We start from the raw sequence: 21,554 nt of genomic DNA on the forward strand, positions 1-21,554 counted from the left end.
ATAAATTGGACTTCATCAAAATTTTATATGTTTGCTCTGCAAAAAACCCTGTTAAGAAGATGAAGACACAGGTACAGACTGGGAAAATATATTTGCAATCCAAATATACGACAAACGACTCATCTAGAATACGTAAAGAAATCTCAAAACTCAACATTAAAAAAATTCACCTAGAAAATGGGCAAAGAATATGAAGAAATATTTCACTGAAGAAGATATTTGGATAGCACATGAAAAGATATGGTCAACAACACTAGCCATCAGGGAAATGCAAATTAAGACTATGCTGAGATATTACTACACATCTAATCGAACAGCTAAAATAAAAAATAGTGACAATACCAAGTGCTGACAAGAATGTGAAGAAAATGGATCTTTCATACATTGCTGTTGAGACTATAAAACGGCATAGCCACTTGGAAAATGGTTTGAAAGTTTCTTTAAAAACTAAATATACACTCACATGTAACCAACTGCACTCCTGGGCACCTGTCCCAAAGAAATGAACATGAATGTTCACAGCAGCCTTATTTTTAATAGCCAAAACCTGGAAAAAATAGAATGCCCTTCAAAAGATGAATGGTTAAACAAACTATGGTACATTCATACCATGGAATCCTACTCGGCAATAAAAAGGAATAAACTATTGATTCATACAACTTGGATGGATCTCAAAGGATTAGGCTGAGTGAAAAAAGGTCATGTACTGTATGATTCCATTTATAAAACACTCTCGAAATGACAAAACCATAGAGATGAAAAAGAGATTAATGGTTGCCACAGGGGGCAAGTGTGTGAGTAGCTTAAGGGAGATCTTTGTGGGGACAGAACCCATGTCTTGATGCTGCAGTGGTTACACACATCTACCACCACAGTGTTTAAATGGGTCAGAACTATATAAACAAAATGTACCAGTGTCAACTTCTAGATTATATTGTACTACATGTATGAAGTAACCACTGGGGGAAGGTGAAGGATACAAGGGCCTCACCTTACTATTATTTTTTCAATTTCCTATGAATCTATAATTATTTCAAAATTTAAAATGTAAAAAACTCTACCTTCTAAAAATGTTTTTACCTCTGCTTTAGATTTGGAATAGCAAAATAACTGTTCAAAGATTATTTAAGATACATTATTTTTTTCAAATCAGCTAGACAACTTCAATTCTGCAGTGGCTTCCAGTACCCTGTGGGAATGAGGAATCCCCATAATAAAAGTCTAAAGAAACCAGCAATTCCTAGACCAAATTCTGGGTCTTCAGTCCCCTCTGTACCCCTCACCCTCTGGTTCTGGGAAGAAGCAGTTACTCCTAGGTGATGTCAAATCTGTTTTAGGGGTAGCAAATGTAGCAAGTTTGATATAACCACCTACAGCAGAACAAACCCCCAAATAATCATCTTCCTGTATGCTCTTTTTCAATTTATTCTTCTGACAATGGAGCATAAAAACCACTACTATATTTTCATTTTAATTTTCTCTATAATTTATTAAGGTAATATTCACAGTAAAAGACATTTAAATGATTTGATACATCTTCTTTTCCTTTCCAAATATATCTAGTTCAGTCAGTACAGAAATATATATCACCCATTTTTTTCCTGTAGAGTTTTGAGAAATTATCCATAGATCATTTGTTTTATTAGCTGATAGGTAAACACACCATACTACATATAAACAATAAAATTTCTGCTATTAGGAATCATCAGGAGTGCTAAGGGTTCACCAGTTCTTCTAAAATGTGCATTGTTGCACCTTCTCAAATGAAGAATAAAGATTATTTAGAATTAACATTATGAACACCAGTTACAGAGTTATGCTACAACACAGTGAAATTATCAGGGACTATTAATACATAGTGTTGTTGGCCCCAGTTCTAAATGGTCCCAAGAGTGCCGTGTTTATTTAGAGTAAGTCCCCTACATACGAACGAGTTCCGCTCTGAGAGAGCATTAAGTCCAATTTGTTCGTAAGTCCAACAAAGTTAGCCTAGGTACCCAACTAACACAATCGGCTATATAGTATGCTGTAATAGGTTTATAATACTTTTCAGACAAATAATACATAAAAAACAAACAAAAAAGATAAAGAAAACATTTTTAATCTTTCAGTACCTTGAAAAGTACAGTAGTACAGTAGTACAACAGCTGGCATACAAGGGCACGTTTGCATCCTTGAAAGTTTGCAACTTGAAGATTCGTATGTAGGGGACTTACTGTACTTATTTACTTGCTTGTCTGCTTATTTGTTTTAGCTTGCATCCCCATTTTTTCTTGTTAAGTTTTCTTCCCCTTGCTAACAGCTACCTAGAATGCATGTTTGCTCATAATAACAGTACCCTCTCCCCACTTTTCATTTACATCATCCCTGTACTAGCTTAATATAGCTCTATGTTTTGAAGTCTATAAAAATAAAAAGGCTGCATATGACAGTCTGAGACTGAGGGTATAAAAACTGAACACATCTTCTATTATGATCAAATAATGTTTATGCTGTGGTATTATAACAATTTTTATAAGACCACTTCAAGGAGAAGGGATAGATGAGACACCTGAATGAGACAACCAAAGAAAAAAACAAAGATGGGTGGAGCTAAAAACTATAAACACACCTCAAATGCCTATTTGACATTTCTAACAAGATGCTAAGCTCAAAATACATGAAACAGAACTCATCATTTGTTTTTCCACCTTCTCACAAACCTGTTTCTCTTTAATTCCTTATTTGGCTTAATGTACAACTGTTTACAAGAAGGTTTTTTTTGCCACTACCTAGTAAAGTTGACATTTTACATACCCAAAGACCCCAAAATTCTAGCTCAAGGTATATAATCTGGGGAACCTTTTGCACATATCTACCAGAAAGCATGTACAAGAATATTTACAGCAGCATTTTCTTAACAGCAAACACTAGAGGAAACCCAAGTGTCCAACAACAGTAAAATGGATAAACTGTAGTATATTCATATAATGGAATTACCACATAGTAGTATAAATGAATGTACCTCAGATAAGTGTGTCAACATGAATGAAATCTCGAAACCATAATGTTGAACAACAAGTCCAGGGCTTCCCTGGTGGTGCAGTCGTTAAGAATCTGCCTGCCAATGCAGGCGACACGGGTTCAAGCCCTGGTCCGGGAAGATCCCACATGCTGTGGAGCAACTAAGCCCGTGCGCCACAACTACTGAGCCTGTGCTCTAGAGCCTGCGAGCCACAACTACTGAGCCCATGTGCCACAGCTACTGAAGCCTGTGTGCTCCGCAACAAGAGAAGCCACCACAATGAGAAGCCCGCGCACCGCAATGAAGAGTAGCTCCTGCTTGCTGCAACTAGAGAAAAGCCCGAGCGCAGCAACAAAGACCCAACACAGCCTAAATAAATAAATAAATAAAATTAAATAATAAAATAAATAAATTAAAAAAAACAAAAAACGAAGGTTGGAGAGAGACAGAGCCAGAGGGGGGGAAAAAAACCCAAAAAACCCCAACAAGTCCAAGAAGAATACATATATACAGTATGACTCCATTGACACAAAACTCAAAAATAGTACACACTAGGAAAATGTATGTTAAAGGAAAAAACACAAAAGTGGAAAAATTTAAGGAAAAGTAACAGAATAACATTTAATAATTTAGGATGATGGTTTCTTCTGGGAAGAAGCCATTGTCCTGAGGCCTGGAAAGCTTCTAAGATGCCATTACATTTATTGAGATAGGAGGTTGGGACAGATATATTCATTTATTATTAAAACTTTGTAAAATGTACATCTACATCATATGTACCCTTGTATACAGGATAGATTTTAGAATAAAAATTTTAGTTTAATCTGAAGTAAGTATGGTTAAGTGTTAGTATTTTTAAAGTCTGGGTATTAGGTACACAAATGTCTATTATATCACTTCCTATATTTTGGAATCTATCATAAGTTAATTAAAGAAATTAAGACATAAGCACTACAAAATTGTATTTTGAAATTTAAGGACATGATATGACAAATCTTTAGAAGCAATAAAACAAATACTAAGCTAAATACTAAATCCAAACAAATACTATTATAAAATAAAAAAGAAAAAGAAAAAAAATTACTTCATCTCCTGAGATAATGCAACAGAAAATACACAACACTACCTATATATTATTCATTCCAAAAAATTTTATCTTTAGTCATGAAATACAAAAATGCAAACAGTAAATGTAGGGTATCCTATTAAAAAAAAACTAGATGAGATTTCATAAAAGACCACGAGGGTAAGGGCGAGGGGTGGTGGAAACAGTGGCTATTGAAGCTTACTTTCAAATGGCTCAGAAAAAAAAAGTGTGGGTGTTTTTATAAACAAAGAGAGAGAGAGCAGATGAGGCAAAATGTTAGCAAGTGAACTGGTAAATATAGCTGAAATGGGTATTTACTATCTGTTCAAATATTATACCAATTTAAAAGTTTTTAAGGTAAAAAAATTGGGGAAAAAGAGGTACTTTATCTATTATGAGTTATAATTTTACACATAGTTTTTAGTAAACAATGTCAGTATGACAGAGATTATTAAAATCAAATATTGACAGATCTACAAGGAAATCCCAGAGATCTTTCCTCCATCAGCAAATTTTTCAATTTATTTCCTATAAATTATAAATTGTAAGTTGTTCAACAGGATGAAAAATACATTTATCTTAACAGGTTGAGAATTACAGCTGTGCTTCAGAAACAGAGTATCATAATCAATTTAAAGGCATATGGGCTTAAAAAAAACTGTTTAGCAAGTCAACTGTACTATAATATAAAAGACTTTTAAAAAATTTTTTATAATTAATTTATTTTTATTATTTATTTATTTTTGGCTGCGTTGGGTCTTCGTTGCTGTGCGCGGGCTTTCTCTACTTGCGGCGAGCGGGGGCTACTCTTTGTTGCGGTGTGCAGGCTTCTCATTGTGGTTGCTTCTCTTGTTGCACAGCATGGGCTCTAGGCGCTTGGGCTTCAGTAGTTGTGGCACATGGGCTTAGTTGCTCCACAGCATGTGGGATATTCCTGGACCAGGGCTCGAACTTGTGTCCCCTGCATTGGCAGGCAGATTCTTAACCACTGGACCACCAGGGAAGTCCCTACAAAGATTTTATTTGATACTGCCTAAATACATATAGCAATACCAATATATTAGAACACAGTACTTTTAAATGTCCTACTTAGCAAATAGAAGAATGTTTTAAAATTTCTTTCGCAGAACAGATTTACCTCCTAATGATGCATACCCATATTTTTCAGGATTGCCAAGGCAAGGCAGTAAGGATGGAATGAATTTCTTTAAAACATGGGTGGTTTCCATAAAAAAAAAAATTATACATCATTAAAATGGATAACCATCCTATTACCTAAGGATGTACTGATGGTCAGAATTTAATCCAGTTAACCTGTGTTCAATATTTGGCTTTCTTATTATTTATTAAAAACTAAAAACTGCCTTCATTAAATATTCAATTGTCATTCATCCAAACGTGTGCATCAATGAAACTAAACAACATTCTAGAAATTACAGAAAATACAATTTTCAATTAAGAGCACCCATATAAAATTCATCACTTGTACAGGCACATGCAAACTAATCATTTCCGACAGGAGTGGGAAATGGACTACAGATATTTCCTCCAAAAGGACAGTGTTGCTACATGTTCACAGATAGGTAAACACATAGGGAAGAAAGTTTTAGGTAGGAAGGCTGCATTTAAGTTCTCATTTCTATGTGATGAGAGGCAGGTAGTTAATTACTGAACAACACTGTCTTTTAAATCAGTGAGTCACATGCCTAAGGGAGGGGCTTGTAAGCAGGATGAGCAACAACCAGGGCAATCAAGTAAGATTTCAAAAAGAAGCAACATCAGGTTTTGAAGAGTTTCAGACAGACAATTAGAAGCAACTACCCCAATATAATGCACATAATACAACAGCCTGACTATGGACTACCCACCTTCTTCAAAACACACTTGTACTTCAGGGACTAAGATTATGAAGCTAGATATGTTTGAATTTCAGAGAACAGCTCTATTATCAATAAGCAAGTGAGGTTGAAAGAGAGAGAAAAAAAGATTACTGGATAATACTTCTGAGGGCACTACAGTAAATTTTAAAACATTTAAGACACAGTTCCCTGCTGGCAAGCAACATTTAATCAACTTGAGGAGTCAAGCCATAATATATTAAAGCTTAAACAACAGCACCAGATGACAATACATATACTGTTGTACCACCACACATGACAATTAACTGAGAAGTAAAAAAGACTTGCTTCACAGGTGGAGAGATCACTGTGGGCTGAATTTAAAGTGGCCCTTCTAAAGACTCTCAGGGTTTGATAGTATGCAAGGAGGGAGGGGTAGAGGTTCAGATGGGCGTTTTACTGGGAGGGCTGGGGTGTTGGGGGCTGGGAGGGTGCACTGGGCCTGGCTACTGTCCCACCTGGGGCCCAGATTCTAGAGTGGTGGAACATAATAATCAATGCATGGTCTGAACCAAATGATAAATTCCCAGCCACCCTGAAGCCCATGTCCATAGCAGATATCAATACTTGTTTTAGTTCTCCTTACAATCCAGCATCAAAGATTTCACAGTCCTTCTTAATATAGAACTCCCAAAAGCCAAGATGCCAAGATGTTTGAAATCCACCTACCATTCTTTTAAGAAAGAGAGAATAAAGAGAAGAACACAGGGTTAAGAGCATGGGCTTTGTAGCCAGACTGAGTACCAAGGTTAGAACCCTGGCTCCACCACTAACCTGTTGTAATACTTTGGACCAAGTTGCTTAACCTCCTTGGTATCCAATCTGTAAAGCAGGGAGAATAACTGCATGTATCTGAAGGGTGAGGATCAAAGGAGTTAATGCAGGTATAGCACTTAGAACAGTGCCAGGCAAATGTAAGTACTTTCTAAGTGTAAGCTACTATTACTGTTTTCTATCAACAGGAAATCAACTGTATTCTCAGAGAGTAATGAGAGTTTTATATGAGAGAAAATAATATAAAATGTATAAAAATGTTGCTTAAGTACAGAAAACATTCTGAATCATTGATAGAAACAACATTCAGTACTTAACAATGCCTAATAGCATCAAATACTTGTTAGTTGATTTAAGAACAAAAGTGCAACATCAAACATATTCTCTATATTTACTGAACATTTACTATGTGCCAGTTACTGTACTAAATTCTATACATTTATTATCTTGTTTAATCTTTAAAATAAACTTTTGAGGCAGGTACCTCTACTAATTCCATATTATAAGAAAACTGAGGCTCAGAGTGGTTGAGTAACCTGACCAAAGTCACACAGTTAATATATAAAGTAGGGCTGGGATTCAACCCAGGTCAGTCAGACTCCAGAGACTGTACTTTTCATCTAAACTATGCTTTCTCTTTCCAAATCCTGAACCAACAGGCTTTGATATAACAATGAGATAAATATAAAATACTATTTTAAAATAATAAAATTATGGGGGGGTGATAGCTAAAGGGTATGAAGGTTTCATTTTTTAATTTTTTTTATTGAAGTATAGTTGTACAATATTATACAAGTTACAGGTGTACAATATAGTGATTCACAATTTTTTTTTTTGATTCACAATTTTTAAATGAAGGTTTCATTCTGAGGTAATGAAAATGTTCTAAAATTGACTACGGTGATGCTGCACATATCTGTGAATATGTACACAAACTGTACACTTTAAATGGGTTAATTTTATGTTATGTGAATTGTAGCTCAATAAAGCTGTTTTAAAATATTCTTAATGGATTTCCCTGGTGGCGCAGTGATTAAGAATCCGCCTGCCAACGCAGGGGACACAGGTTCGAGCCCTGGTCTGGGAAGATCCCACATGCCACGGAGCAACTAAGCCCATGTGCCACAACTGCTGAGCCTGAGCTCTACAGTCCACGAGCCACAACTACTGAGACCGCGTGCCACAACTACTGAAGCCCACGTGCCTAGAGCCCGTGCTCTGCAACAAGAGAAGCGACCATAATGAGAAGCACGTGCACCGCAATGAAGGGTAGCCCCTGCTCACCGCCAACTAGAGAAAGCCTGCACACAGCAATGAAGAACCAACGCAGCCAACAATAAATAAATAAAATAAATAAATTTATTTTAAAAAATATTCTTAGTAAAATTAGGGTAGATGGTAATTAGGGTTTTATCCACACACAAACTGATACAGATTAAGAGAGAGAGGTTTGAATTTATTCAGGATAGAAAAATAATTATTTTCAGAACCGAAAGATTTATAATCAATAAGAAAAAAACTAAATATATACCTATATTTAAATTAGACCTAAATAATGAATGAAATACCTGTGGGTAACCATGATGTAACAGTGATCCCCTTCTAAACAAGCCCAACATTTTGACAAGAGAGGGAAAACAACACATTCATCACACAGATACTCACTTTTAGCAAGGGGTGCAGTACAAAATGTAGGCAATAACATGAAGTTTTTGAAAAATGTAATGAAGCTAATGATCTCTTATACCACCCTCGAGTATAAATGAGGATATCCTCTATAGAGGGCAGTTTAGCAACATGCATCATGTACCCACTAGCCCAGCAATTTTAGTTAACAGAGATTTTTATATTTCACTAATAAAAATCTACCAAAAAAATCATGACATTCATTTAGCTATATGAATGGTCCTACAACACTCTTAATGATAGCAAAAGAAATAAAACAGAAATAATCTAAATAAACTATAGTAAATTCACATACTATTATCATGATAGTTAACATTTATTAAGTGCCAAGAATTATTTTTTACATACTATCTCATTTATTACTTACAGCAACCCTAGGAATTAGATAAGAATTAGATAAGAATGCCGTCTTCATTTTCCAGATGAGGAAACTGAAACCCAGAGTAGCAACTTGCTCAAAGTCACACAGCTAGTGAGTATTTGGAGCCAGGATTTCTACCTGGGCAGTTTCAACACTGCCAGTTTGTGTGGCTACTATATTGTACTACAGAAGAATAAGGACTTGGAAATATACTCACAATATACTAAAACAGAAATAAAGCAGATATCAAAACAACAGGCATAGGCATAGTATGATCCTTCTTTTGTTTAACGCATTAAAAAAAAAAGATAAAACAGATACAGCCCCAAATTTAACAGTGGGTATCTCTGAGAGGTGACATTACAGTGGATTATCACCTTTCTTATATTTTTCTGTATTTTCCACATTTTGTATTGCAAGGTAAATTTTTTAAAGTGAGGTTCTTAAAAAAAAAAAGTAAAAAGATAATGACAATTTCAAATACTGCAGAAAGCACAAGTAATTTAAAAACATGGAAGAAGCTGTTAAATTTGCTAAATGGGTTGCTGACGAATTCAAGGGAAGTGGTAGAGGCAAAATGGCAATGGCAAGGAAGAAGTATGTTTAAAAAGTGACAGGAGCTATTCAGGTATAGACTACCATTTTGAGAAGTTCAAAGATGAGAAGAAGAATGGTATATAGCCTCAAGGTAATAACAGTGTCAAAGGGAGGTTTTGCTGGTTTATTTTCAATTTCAAGGAAATTTGATCAGGGTAGTAATCTAACTGGAAATAGCCTGTCAAGGATGAATGTCAAAACAGACAAGGAGCGGGAGGTCTCAACGAAGACAAGGATTTAGGCTTAGAAAAGGGGAAACTTCTTGTGAGACAGGAGAGAGAGAAGAGAAAGACACATAAAAAGAGATCTTTGAGATGAGAAGAAATTTACAGAACTTATATTTGGTACCTTCAAACTTCTCTAAGAAAGAGAATGAAGTCATCTTCAATAACTGAAAGGGTGGGGATTAGGCACAGAGAGAGATGTACGGAGTAGTGGGAAAAAAAGTTGGAAAGCAATTGGATTTACGAATTTGCCAGAACTAGCACAAACCATCTACCTAATTATCACATGGCCATAAAAGAAAGTACTGAAGGAAGGTAGGAAAATCATTTCTTTTTCACAGTTAGCATGCACGTTAAACTGCACCATTCAAAACTAGGAGAATCTGTGGTATACCTAGAGACAATACCCTATTATTAATCTCTAGGATAACAACCACTATAATAATCTATGAAGCTGATGTTATAAAGTGCCATCACTTTTAGGAGACGACATGCATTGTCAAAGGAAGCACCAGAGTTCAAGCATAAATTTCTAATTTGACAATAAGAAGGTAGTTTCCTAGGAAAAATCAAGTTGCAAAGATCTGAAACTTGGTATAGCTGTAAAGTTTTCCCAAGACAGGTAAATTGTACACATACACAGACCTTTCTGAAGCAGCTTAAAAAAAATAAGTAGCAATCAAGCTCTTCATTTTATGCGAGGACGGAATAAAAGAAAATCTATGAGGTAGGGACTCTTTTCATACAATGAATATTTAATGAGTGCTAACTATGTATCCCATGAACAATTCTAGTCTAGGGATATAGCAATGAACAAAAAGAACGAAAAAAGCCCTGCCTTCATGGAAATTACATTCTGTCTTACTGTCTGTGTCTTATGAGGTTAATTAAGTACTTTCTCTTTGCAGCCACATCTAGTAGGTGGCAGAGACAGGATTCAAATTCAGATATGTTAGATCACAAGAACATGCTCTTGCACTCAGGTATGATTCCAGCATATATAAACCACTGCTTAACAGAGGAAAAAAAAATAACTTCTACATTTATCTATACTTTTCAATAATAACACTTATTTTAAGAAGAATTTCGAACACTGTACCATTTTGCTTGTACTACTTCTCTCACTATAGGCACACTTTTCCTTCCATCAACTTGTAAATTTTAAAATAAAGGAAAACTGAGCTAGCTGAAAGTAATAAGAAGATCTTCTCACCTGCTCCTTTAAATTACTAACCAAAGAACTATTCATGCTTCAGCACACTTCTTAAAATATATTGGGGGAATGCGGGGTAGGGGAATATTAGAGATGAGCCTCATCACAAAGAGTATGTGCTAATCTTTTCCTTTTATTTGTATTATCATTATCTGCATTATCTTAATATGCAAACAACTCACTGCTACTATTATTATTCTCTTTCCCTTAAGGAGCTGCTTTCCTATTAGAAATTTCCAGCAAATACCTGGTGATCCTTGGGTACTGTTCATGTAACAGTGAAGCACAGGAACTCTGACTGGACAACACTGTGGGTATAGGAGTGCTTGTAAACTAGTGGGCTTCACTGTATGGTAACTGGGCAATCACCTGCCTGTGCAGATATGGAGACCCTCGAATGTCAGGCTCTGCTGCTCTTTTCCCTGGAGTCAGTTTCTTAGAAGAGTCCTCCAGTCTCCTAGATGGAGTATACACTTCTGACTGCCACTGCTCTGCAAACAAGTGGGAAAAGTAACATGGGACAAAAAGTAAGGGCACATCTTCTGATCTAGTAAGTAGACTTTTGCTTAATCCTCATTTACAGTGTTTTCCTATTCTGTATTCTCTCAAATCTAGGGTCTCACCGGTTTAGTTTCTCTAAACACTCAAACATCCAACTTCTGCCAGGACTACTGAATTTGTCCAGGTTGGGTTCAGCACTGTCCAAGATAAATATAATACTGCAAATGCTACTACATGTGTTAATTTAAAATTTTCTAGTGCCCCCATGAAAAAAAACTAGAAAAAAAGCTGAAATTAATAGATTTGTTTCACCCAATGGATCCAAAATGTTATTTCAATATAATAAATATAAAAATTATTAGTAAGATATTTTCTTTTCTTTTTTCATAGTTAAACTTCCAAAGCTGGTATGTACATTACAATTAAAGCACATCTCAGTTAGGGCTAGCCACATGTTAAGTGCTCAGTAGCCACAGAATAACTCCAAAATTTCAGTGGCTCAACACAACAAAAGTCTACTTCTGTCTCATGTAAAATGTCCAACATAACAAGCAGGATCTGTTTCACAGTCATCCAAGGACCCAGGCTGACTATCTTGTTCTTGTATCAAATGAAACATATGGCTAGGTACTTCCAGATAAAGAAAAAGACCAGCAGCTCTTCATGGACTTTTCACTATGTCAACACAGAAATAACACACACCTCCCCTCAAAGTTCACTGGCCAGAATCAATCACATGATACCACCTAACTTTAAGGAAACAAAGGAATTAAATGTTCCCATATGCCTGGAATGAAAGGAGAAATGAATGTGGAAGAGCACTAAGAAGTCATTACCACGGGCAGGCACTTGGCTGTGAGGACAAGTGTTAGAAGATGATATAAACCCTAGGTCCCAGGGTATAATTGTTTCTTATAAAGATTTTTAAACCTGTTTTCAAAGTGCCTTTGATTAACTTCTTAGTAGACTACACACAGCTGAGGAAAGAACTTCTGAGCTTGAGGATATGTCAGGGAAAATCTCCAAAATTGAAAAGCAAACCAAAAAAAACACCAAAAAAGAACAGAATATCAAAGAACTGTGGAACAACTAGAAAAGATGTAACATATGCATAACAAGAAGGAGAAGTAATACAAAAAAGAGAAGAAAAAGAAAAAGAGAAAAGGAACAGGAAACATACTTGAAACACTGACTGAAAATTTCTCCAAATTAATGTTAGATACCAAACCACAGATCCAGGAAGTTCAGAGAACACCAAGCAGGATAAATGACCAAAAAACTACACCTATATAGATCATTTTCAAACTACAGAAAGTAAAAGATTAAGAAAAAATCTTGAAAGAAAATAGAGGGAAAAAACACCTTACCTATAGAGGGGCAAAGATAAGAATTACATCTGACTTCTCTTCAGAAACCATGCAAGCAAGAAGAGAGTGCAATGAAATATTTAAAGTGTCAAGAAAAAAAAAAAACAACCTAGAATTTTGTACTCTTACATGGACTATTCACCAAGACAGACCACATTATGGTGGTTTATAAAATATACCTTATGGTGGTATATAAAATATACCTTAACAAATTTAAAACAATAGAAATCATACAATATCTCCTCTCAGACCATCATGGAATTAAACTAGAATCAAAAGTAGAAAGATAGTTGAAAAATCTCAAAATATTTAGAGATTAAACAATGCACTTCTAAAGGAAATGGGCCAAAGAAGAATTTTCAAGAGACATTTAAGAATAATTTGAGCTAAATGAAAATGAAAGTATAAATTTTCAAATTCGATGGGATGCAGTGAAAGCAGTGCTTAGAGGAAAATTTACAGCATTGAATGCATGTATTAGAAAAGAAGAGAGATCTCAAATCAATAACGTAAGGTGCCATCTAAAGAAACTAGGAAAAGAAGGGCAAATTAAATCCAAGGTAAGCAGATGAAAAGAAGTAATAAAAATCAGAGCAGAAAATAATAAAACTGAAAACAGGAAATCAACAGAGAAAAATCAAGGAAACCAAAGGTTCTTTGAAAAGATTCTTTGAAAATATGAATAAAATTGATAAAAAGAAAAATGACACAAATTACTAATATCAGAAATGAAAGAGGAGACACCACTACAGATCTGATGGTCATTAAAAGGTTAATGAAAGAATACCACAAGCTCTATGCCAACAAATTAGATAACTTAGATGAAATGGCCCTATTCCTTGAAAGACACAATTTGCCAAAACTCACACATGAATAAACAGACTATCTAAATAGGTCTACATTTTTAGAGAAACTGAATCATAATTAATAATCTTCGAAACCAGAAAGCACCAGGCCCAGATGGGTTCTCTAGTGAATTCTGGCAAACACTTAAAAAGATATTATAACAATTCTCTATAATCTTTTTCAGAAGATAGAAACAAAGGGAATACTTCCTAAATCATTCTATGAGGCCAGCATTACCCTAATACCAAAACCAGATAAAGACATTACAAGAAAACTAGAGACCAATCTCTCATAAACATATATACAAAAATCCTGAACAGAATATTAGCACATCGGGAATTCCCTGGTGGTCCAGTGGTTAGGACTCAGTGCTCTCACTGCTGGGGCACAGGTTCAATCCCTGGCTGGGGAACTAAGATCCTGCAAGCTGTGCAGTGTAGCCAAAAAAAAAAAAAAAAAGAATATTAGCACATCAAATCCAACAATGTATAAAAAGAATTTATATCATGACCAACTGGCATTTAATCCAGGTATGCAAGGCTGGTTCAACATTCAAGAAATCAACTAATTCAATCCATCACATCAGAAGACTAAAGAAGAAAAACCACATGATGCTATCATTAGATGCAGAAAAAGCATTTGAGACTATTTTACACTCATTCACGATTAAAAGAAAAATCTCAGCAAACTAGGGATAGAGGGGAACTTCCTCAATTTGAAGAAGAACATCTACCAAAAACCTACAGCTAACATCACATTTAATAGTGAGACACTCAAAGCTTTCCCACTAAGATCAGGAACAAGGCAACATATCCCTTCTTACCACTCCTTTTCAAATCACACTGGAAATCCAAGCTAATGGAATAAGACAAGAAAAAGAAATAAATGGTATAAAGATTAGAAAGAAAGAACTGTCTTTGTTCACAGATGATGTGATCATCTATATAGAAAATCTACATGAATCAACGACAAAAAAACTAGAATTAATAATCAATTACAGCAAAGTTGCAAGACACAAGGTTAATATACAAAAGTCAATTGCTCTCCTATATGCCAGTAATACACTTGTGGAATTTGAAATTAAAATCATTTACATCAGCACTCCCAAAATGAAATACTTAGGTATAAATCTAATAAAATACGTATAAGATCTATATGAGGAAAACTACAAAATTAATGAAAAAAGTCAAAGAACTAAATAAATGGAAAGACAATCCATGTTAATGAATAGGAGGACTCAATACTGTCAAGATACCAGTTCTTCCCTATTATCTATTAAGTCAATACAATCCCAGCCAACATCATATGTCACTAAGGAATTATAAATTAAAACAACAATCAGGTAAATGTTACCACACATTTATTAAAATGGTCAAAATCTAAAGCACTGACATCATAAAATGCTGATAAGGATACAGAGCAAAGGGACCCTCATTCATTGCTGGTGGGAATGCAAAATGGCATAGCCACACTGGAAGAATTTGGCAGTTTCTTACAAAAACTAAACATACTATTAGCATACAATCCAGAAATCCTGCTACTTGGCATCCCAAATGAGTTGAAAACTTGTGTCCACACAAAAACCTGCACAAAGATGTTTAAAGGAACTTTATTCATAATTGTCAAAACTTGGAAGCAATCAAGATGTCCTTCAGTAGGTAAATGCATAAATAAGCTGTGGTATATCCAGACAATGGACTGTTATTCATTGATTAATATAATTCATCAACACATTTTAAACATTTTAACAACTGTGAAATCAGAATGTGTCTTAAAATTGATATAGTATCATTGTTTAATAGGCATCATTTTTCTTTCTTAATGGATCTTTTCACATTTTAACAACTGTAAAATCAAGGTACGTCTTAAGAGTAATATCACATCATTGTTTAATAGGTATCATTTATTTTCTTTCTTAATGGTACACAGAATAACAGTACATCAGTGCCTAGGAATTACACAGATATATGTTTTAGGGTTGATGTAATACATTCCAGAATGTATACCTCAACTTCACAAAGAATTGGACGAGTTTGCTAGTACTAACAACCAAATATTTCTCACATATATATATAAAACTTGTCAGGTTTATACTGTTATTAATACAATTGTAAGTACTAGCAAAACCTGGCTTTTTATTAACTACTGTTCTTTCTACCATAATTACTAATTTTTTGCCAATTCTCTTTTTATCTTTTTGGTAACTTCTCCAGTCCTGCAAAATCTTACTGATCTGGCTTTACAGAGTCAACTGTAAAATTAACTCAAAGAACCGAACGAATTCTCCACTCTAGAAATATCCTTTTAAAATAAAACTCATCGGGACTTCCCTGGTGACGCAGTGGTTAAAATCCGCCTGCCACTGCAGGGGACATGGGTTTGAGCTCTGGTCTGGGAAGATCCCACATGCCATGGAGTAACTAAGCCCGTGCGCCACAACTACTGAGCCTGTGTTCTAGAGCCCGCGAGCCACAACTAGTGAAGCCCACACACCTAGAGCCCGTGCTCCACAACAAGAGAAGCCACCACATGAGGAGTCTGCACACCGCAACAAAGAGTAGCCCCCGCTCACTGCAACTAGAGAAAGCCCGCGTGCAGCAAAGAAGACCCAAAGCAGCCAAAAATAAATAAATAAAAAATAAAACTCATCAATTCTGTTCATTCCTATTCCACTAGTTAATAAAAGACTGCTGTTGCAAATTATAAATTTCTGTGGACAGTGCCACCAATTGACAGAAGGGTTCAAGAAAAACCTGGCAAAACTCCAGGAACTACAAGGTACTTCACCCACTCATAAGGAAATACACACTTTGCTTTCTTTACCATCACAATTTGCAATTAGAAAAATGTAGTGATACAATCCTTGAAGAAACATCAACATTTTTTCAGCCCAATTCTAACAAAATAAAATGCAAATGACTAGTGAGAAATAATTATATCTGCATTAACCCACAGAATATAGAAGACCCTTTTTTTGTTTGTCTGTTTCATTGGTGAAATACCAGTAAACTTACTTTGGCTTATGGCTGTTCAACTGAAGTGCAAATGAATTTGTGAATGGGCACATTCAAGGATCAAGTATCTAAAAGTAAACAAATCAATATTATCCACAATGAGAAACAGTTTTTAAAAATTATAATCAGTATCTTGATAGGGGTATGGATTACAAAGGTGTATGCATTTTCCAAAACTGATTGAACTGTATACATAAGATCTGCACACTTCACTTTATATATATGTTTACATATATATACATACTATACTTCAATTTTTAAAACTTAATAAATTAGAACATGGAATGGAGAAAAGCAAAAAAAAAAAAAAAAAAAATCCTGTAGGGTTGGATGAGAATTGATGGTATTAGTATAAACTAAAATTATTTTTTAAAAAATAATATAATAAAAAATATAGTTCCTAACGATGTTCACTGGAAGGGACTGGAAGCAATGACACCAGTACTAATGAGAATACCTAATGTGCAGATCTTGGTTTCTATATATTGTTTCTCCACTAAGAGAAACCTGGCCTCCTTAGAGACATGACTGATTCTGCCCCATAGATGGGGCACAAAAGGTCCAACATGAGCCTGGAACGTCACTGTGTCAGAAAATGATAGGGTCACACCCAAAGGACACCAGGGCCAGGATGAAGGGACTCCCACTGTCAGAACCTGGGACAATATGAACATCAAAAAACATAAAGGTTGTAAATGAATGGATAAAGAGGATGTGGTGTATATATATATATATATATATATATATATATATCACACACACACACACACACAGTGGAATACCACTCAGCCATAAAAAAGAACAAAATTTTGCCATGTGCAGCAACATGTATGACTTGGAGGGCATTATGCTAAGTGAAATAAGTCAGACAGAGAAGGACAAATACTGTATGATAACACTTTTTTGTGGAATCTAAAAAAAGTACAACAAACTAGTGAATATGACAAAAAAGAAGCAGACTCACAGAGAGAGAGCAAACCAGTGGTTACCAGTGGGCGGAGGGGAGGCAATATAGGATTGGGAGAGTGGGAGGTACAAACTACTGGGTGTAAGATAAACTCAAGGATGTATCGTACAACACAGGAAATATAGTCAGTATTTTGTTATAACTGTAAATGGAAAAGTAACCTTTTAAAATTATGTAAAAATTTTTTAAAAATTAAATACAAGTAACAACAACAAAAAATAAGGGTTGTAATGGATTATAACCCACTGGATAAAGCAGAAGTCCATCAGTCCATACTGATGATAGCTAGATAGATAAAGAGAATAAATAAAGACGTAAGACAGTAAGATATTCAAGTATTCAAGTATCTCCCCACAGTTTATTAGTTGTAAAGGGGGAAACAGTGACTATACAATGAAGAAACTGGACAACACCCTAGCCAGGTGATCAAACCAACGTTACTAATGACAAGTAAGGTCAGACATATCATGCTTCTGAATGTGATAGCCTGAGAAAGGACACATCATCATTTATGTAGAATTCTGGCCAGAGATGCATCACCTAAATCTAACAATGAGAAAATGTCAGATAACTCCAAATTGAGGAATACTGTATAAAATAACTGGCCTATATTCTTTTTTTTTTTTAATTTCTAGCACTATTTTATTTATTTATTTTAAATTTATTTATTTTATTTATTCATTTTTGGCTGTGTTGGGTCTTCGTTGCTGCGCGTGGGCTTTCTCTAGTTGCAGCGAGCGGGGGCTACTCTTCACTGCAGTGTGCAGGCTTCTCATTGCGGTGGCTTCTCTTGTTGTGGAGCACGGGCTCTAGGCGTGCAGGCTTCAGAAGTTGTGGCATGCAGGCTCAACAGCTGTGATTCGCGGGCTCTAGAGCGCAGGCTCAGCAGTTGTGGCACACAGGCCTAGCTGCTCCGTGGCATGTGGGATCCTCCCAGACCAGGGATCGAACCCGTGTCCCCTGCATTGACAGGCGGATTCGCAATCACTGCGCCACCAGGGAAGCCCATGGCCTATATTCTTAAAACGTGTTACTGTCATGAAAGACAAAGGACAGCTAAGGAACTCTTCCAGATTAAAGAGACATGACAACTAAAAACAGTATGTGATCCCAGACTAAATCCTCTGCTGGGGGGGGGGGGGGGGGCGGAGTCTAAAAAAGACTTGAGATAGTTGAGATAACAGAAAAAAGTGTAATAGGTTAAAGTACTGTATCAATGTTAAATTTCCTGAATTTGATAACCTAAGTGTGATTACATATGAGAATACCCTTGTTTTTAGAAAACAGAAACTGAAATAGTAAGGGTAAAATACATACAACTTAATTCTCTCAAAGAGTTCATCAAAAATAAATTGTGTACGTGTAGATTAGGTAAAGCAAAGAAGTAGAGACCCAGAGAACAATGCAAATGTGGAAAAATGTTAAAAATTGATGAATCCCAGATAAAGAGTATATGGGAGTTTTACTATGCTATTTTTTAAAAGTTTTATTTATTTTTTTAAATACATCTTTATTGGAGTATAATTGCTTCACGATGTTGTTAGTTTCTGCTGTACAGCAAAGTGAATCAGTCATATGCATACATATATCCCCATATCCCCTCCCTCTTGCGTCTCCCTCCCACCCTCCCTATCCTACCCCTCTAGGTGGTCACAAAGCACCGAGCTGATCTCCCTGTGCTATGCTGCTGCTTCCCACTAGCTATCTATTTCACATTTGGTAGTGTATATATGTCAATGCTACTCTCACTTTGCCCCAGCTTCGCCCTCCACCCCGTGTCCTCAAGTCCATTCTCTATGTCTATGTCTTTATTCCTGCCCTGCCACTAGGTTCATCAGTATCATTTTTTTTTTTTTTTTAGATTCTATATAGCCAGGACATGAAAGCAACCTAAATGTCCATCGACAGATGAATGGATACTATGCTATTCTTGCATCTTTTCTAAGTATGAAGTAATTTCAAAATAAAAAGTAAAAATAAAAACATAAATGAATTAAGTTCATACGTTGTAGTCCTAACCTCCAGTACCTCAGAATGTGACCTTGATTTGAAGATATTGTCTTTACAGAGGTCATCATAATAAAATGAGATCATTAGAGTGGGCCCTAATCCAATATGGCTGGTGTCCTTATAAAAGGGGGAAATTTGTATAAAGACATGTGAAGAGAGACAGGGAGAAGATGGCCATTTACAGCCCAATGAATGCTTGCGGCTATGAGAAGTTAGGAAAGAGGCCTGGAACAGATCCTTCCCTAGCACCCTGAGAGGGAGCATGGCTCAGGCAACAACCTGATTTTGGATGTTTAGCCTCCAGAGCTGGGAGAAAATAATTTTCTGCTATCCTAAGCAGAAACAAACAAAAGAATTAAAACAGTCAAACAAACAAACAAAACACACCTACAGGACATTATGCTAAAATAAATTAAATAATTTTTACAGACATCTGAGATATACTTTCACCAAATAAAGATGTTTAAAAAGCACAGATATTTTAATTACTCACTACTATTCACCAAATAAAGATTGAAGAAATCATCAAACACCAATCTTGCACTGTAAAGAAAATCATGTGATATAAAGAACTAACCAAACTCAATGAACTATCCTATTGATATAAGTGCTTTTAATGTAAACTAAATCTCATATGAGAATAAGTATACTAAAATTGATTTAAGTTATCATTATTTAAAGACATATTTAAAAAAAAATCTCCCATTAGAATCAACTAAAAAATTATTAAAACTAAAAGAAGAGTTAAACATGTGAAGTTTATTAAATATACAAGTTTTTCATATATTATCAAAAGTTTACAAAATATAATGAAAAAATAATCTCACTCACAACAGCACCTAAAAATACACTAAAAATTTTACTGAAAGTCAAAGAAGCCTAATAAAAGAAGGCGTACCACTTTATGAGTTAGAAAACTGTATACTGTAAAGACATCAGTTCTATCCAAATCTATCAACAAATGTTAACAGGGTTTTGAATGGAATCAGACAAAAAGGACTCTAAAGACATTTGGAAAAATAAACTTCGGAGTGTCCTAAACTTTTGGAAAAGTAACAAAGAAGTATCTGCCTTACCATGTATTAAAATATACTGGAAGCTACATCAGTATAAACAATGTGTTCTACTGTCAAGAGACACATTGTAAGAGGAGGCCAAAAGTAGATCCAGATATATATAAGAATGTAATAAAAGCAGCATCTCAAATAAATAAAGGGTGTTGAATGTGCTGACCATTTGAGGAAAAACTGAATTGGATCCTTACCTCATGCAACAAAATTAATTCCAGATAAATAAAAGGTTAAGATGTAAAATGTGAAACTATAAAAGAACTTGAAAATACTATTGCAATGGGGAAGTAATTTCTAAATTTGACATTAAAAGCAGAAACCATAAAGAAAATGGCTGGTGTAAATTGTTATTAAAGACAACACTGAATATATTTTGTTTTATGTAGCAATCTTAATAAACCTATAACATTATTACACTTATTATTATGCTTTTAGAGTTGTGGCTAGGGCAGTAACATCAGACTATGTTATTCTACCCACCTGATTTCATTTTAAAGGGAACAATTTTCTACTTTGATTTGACAATTGGCTTTTCCTGTAATGCTTAAGAGTTATTTGAGTAACAAAAAGTACTTAACTCTTATTTTTTCACACTTCTGTGTTTGTTATCTTTAGTTGGAATGAAAAAAAAGACTAAAATTTGGGTAACTTCCTATAATTTGACACCAAGTTATTAAAATGTTATAAGTTTTTTAAATTGACTGAAGTTAATATTCTAGCTGAAGAAACAGTAAGTACCTACAAGGACTTTTTTTTCAGCTTCAGACCCACTGGATCTGAGTGCTACTTGCATCTCAACTTATAAGCAAATGTTTGTTCTGCAGGGGAAAAAATGCTTATTTAAATGTGATATTTCATGTCAAATTCCTAGATTCTTCTCCCTTCCCTTTACATCACAGTCATTCAAACATTTGCACTTGCAATACAGAGGCAAG

The 21,554-nt window shown here is 35.1% G+C and overlaps 1 protein-coding gene across 2 annotated transcripts in view; it reads right to left on the reverse strand.

Moving 5' to 3' along the window:
- Positions 1 to 21,554, reverse strand: part of BMPR1A (bone morphogenetic protein receptor type 1A) — a 140,305-nt gene that overhangs the window by 67,345 nt on the left and 51,406 nt on the right. Inside the window, exon 2 of one of the 2 annotated variants that reach the window (XM_059900999.1) lies at positions 16,573 to 16,640. The exons of the other annotated variant lie outside the window; for it this stretch is intronic. The gene's annotated coding sequence lies outside the window, so the exon portion shown is untranslated. The remainder of the gene's footprint in view (positions 1 to 16,572; positions 16,641 to 21,554) is intronic. 2 annotated transcript variants of the gene reach the window in all.

Source organism: Balaenoptera ricei, chromosome 16, assembly GCF_028023285.1.
Source record: "Balaenoptera ricei isolate mBalRic1 chromosome 16, mBalRic1.hap2, whole genome shotgun sequence".
Taxonomy (NCBI): Eukaryota; Metazoa; Chordata; class Mammalia; order Artiodactyla; family Balaenopteridae; genus Balaenoptera; species Balaenoptera ricei.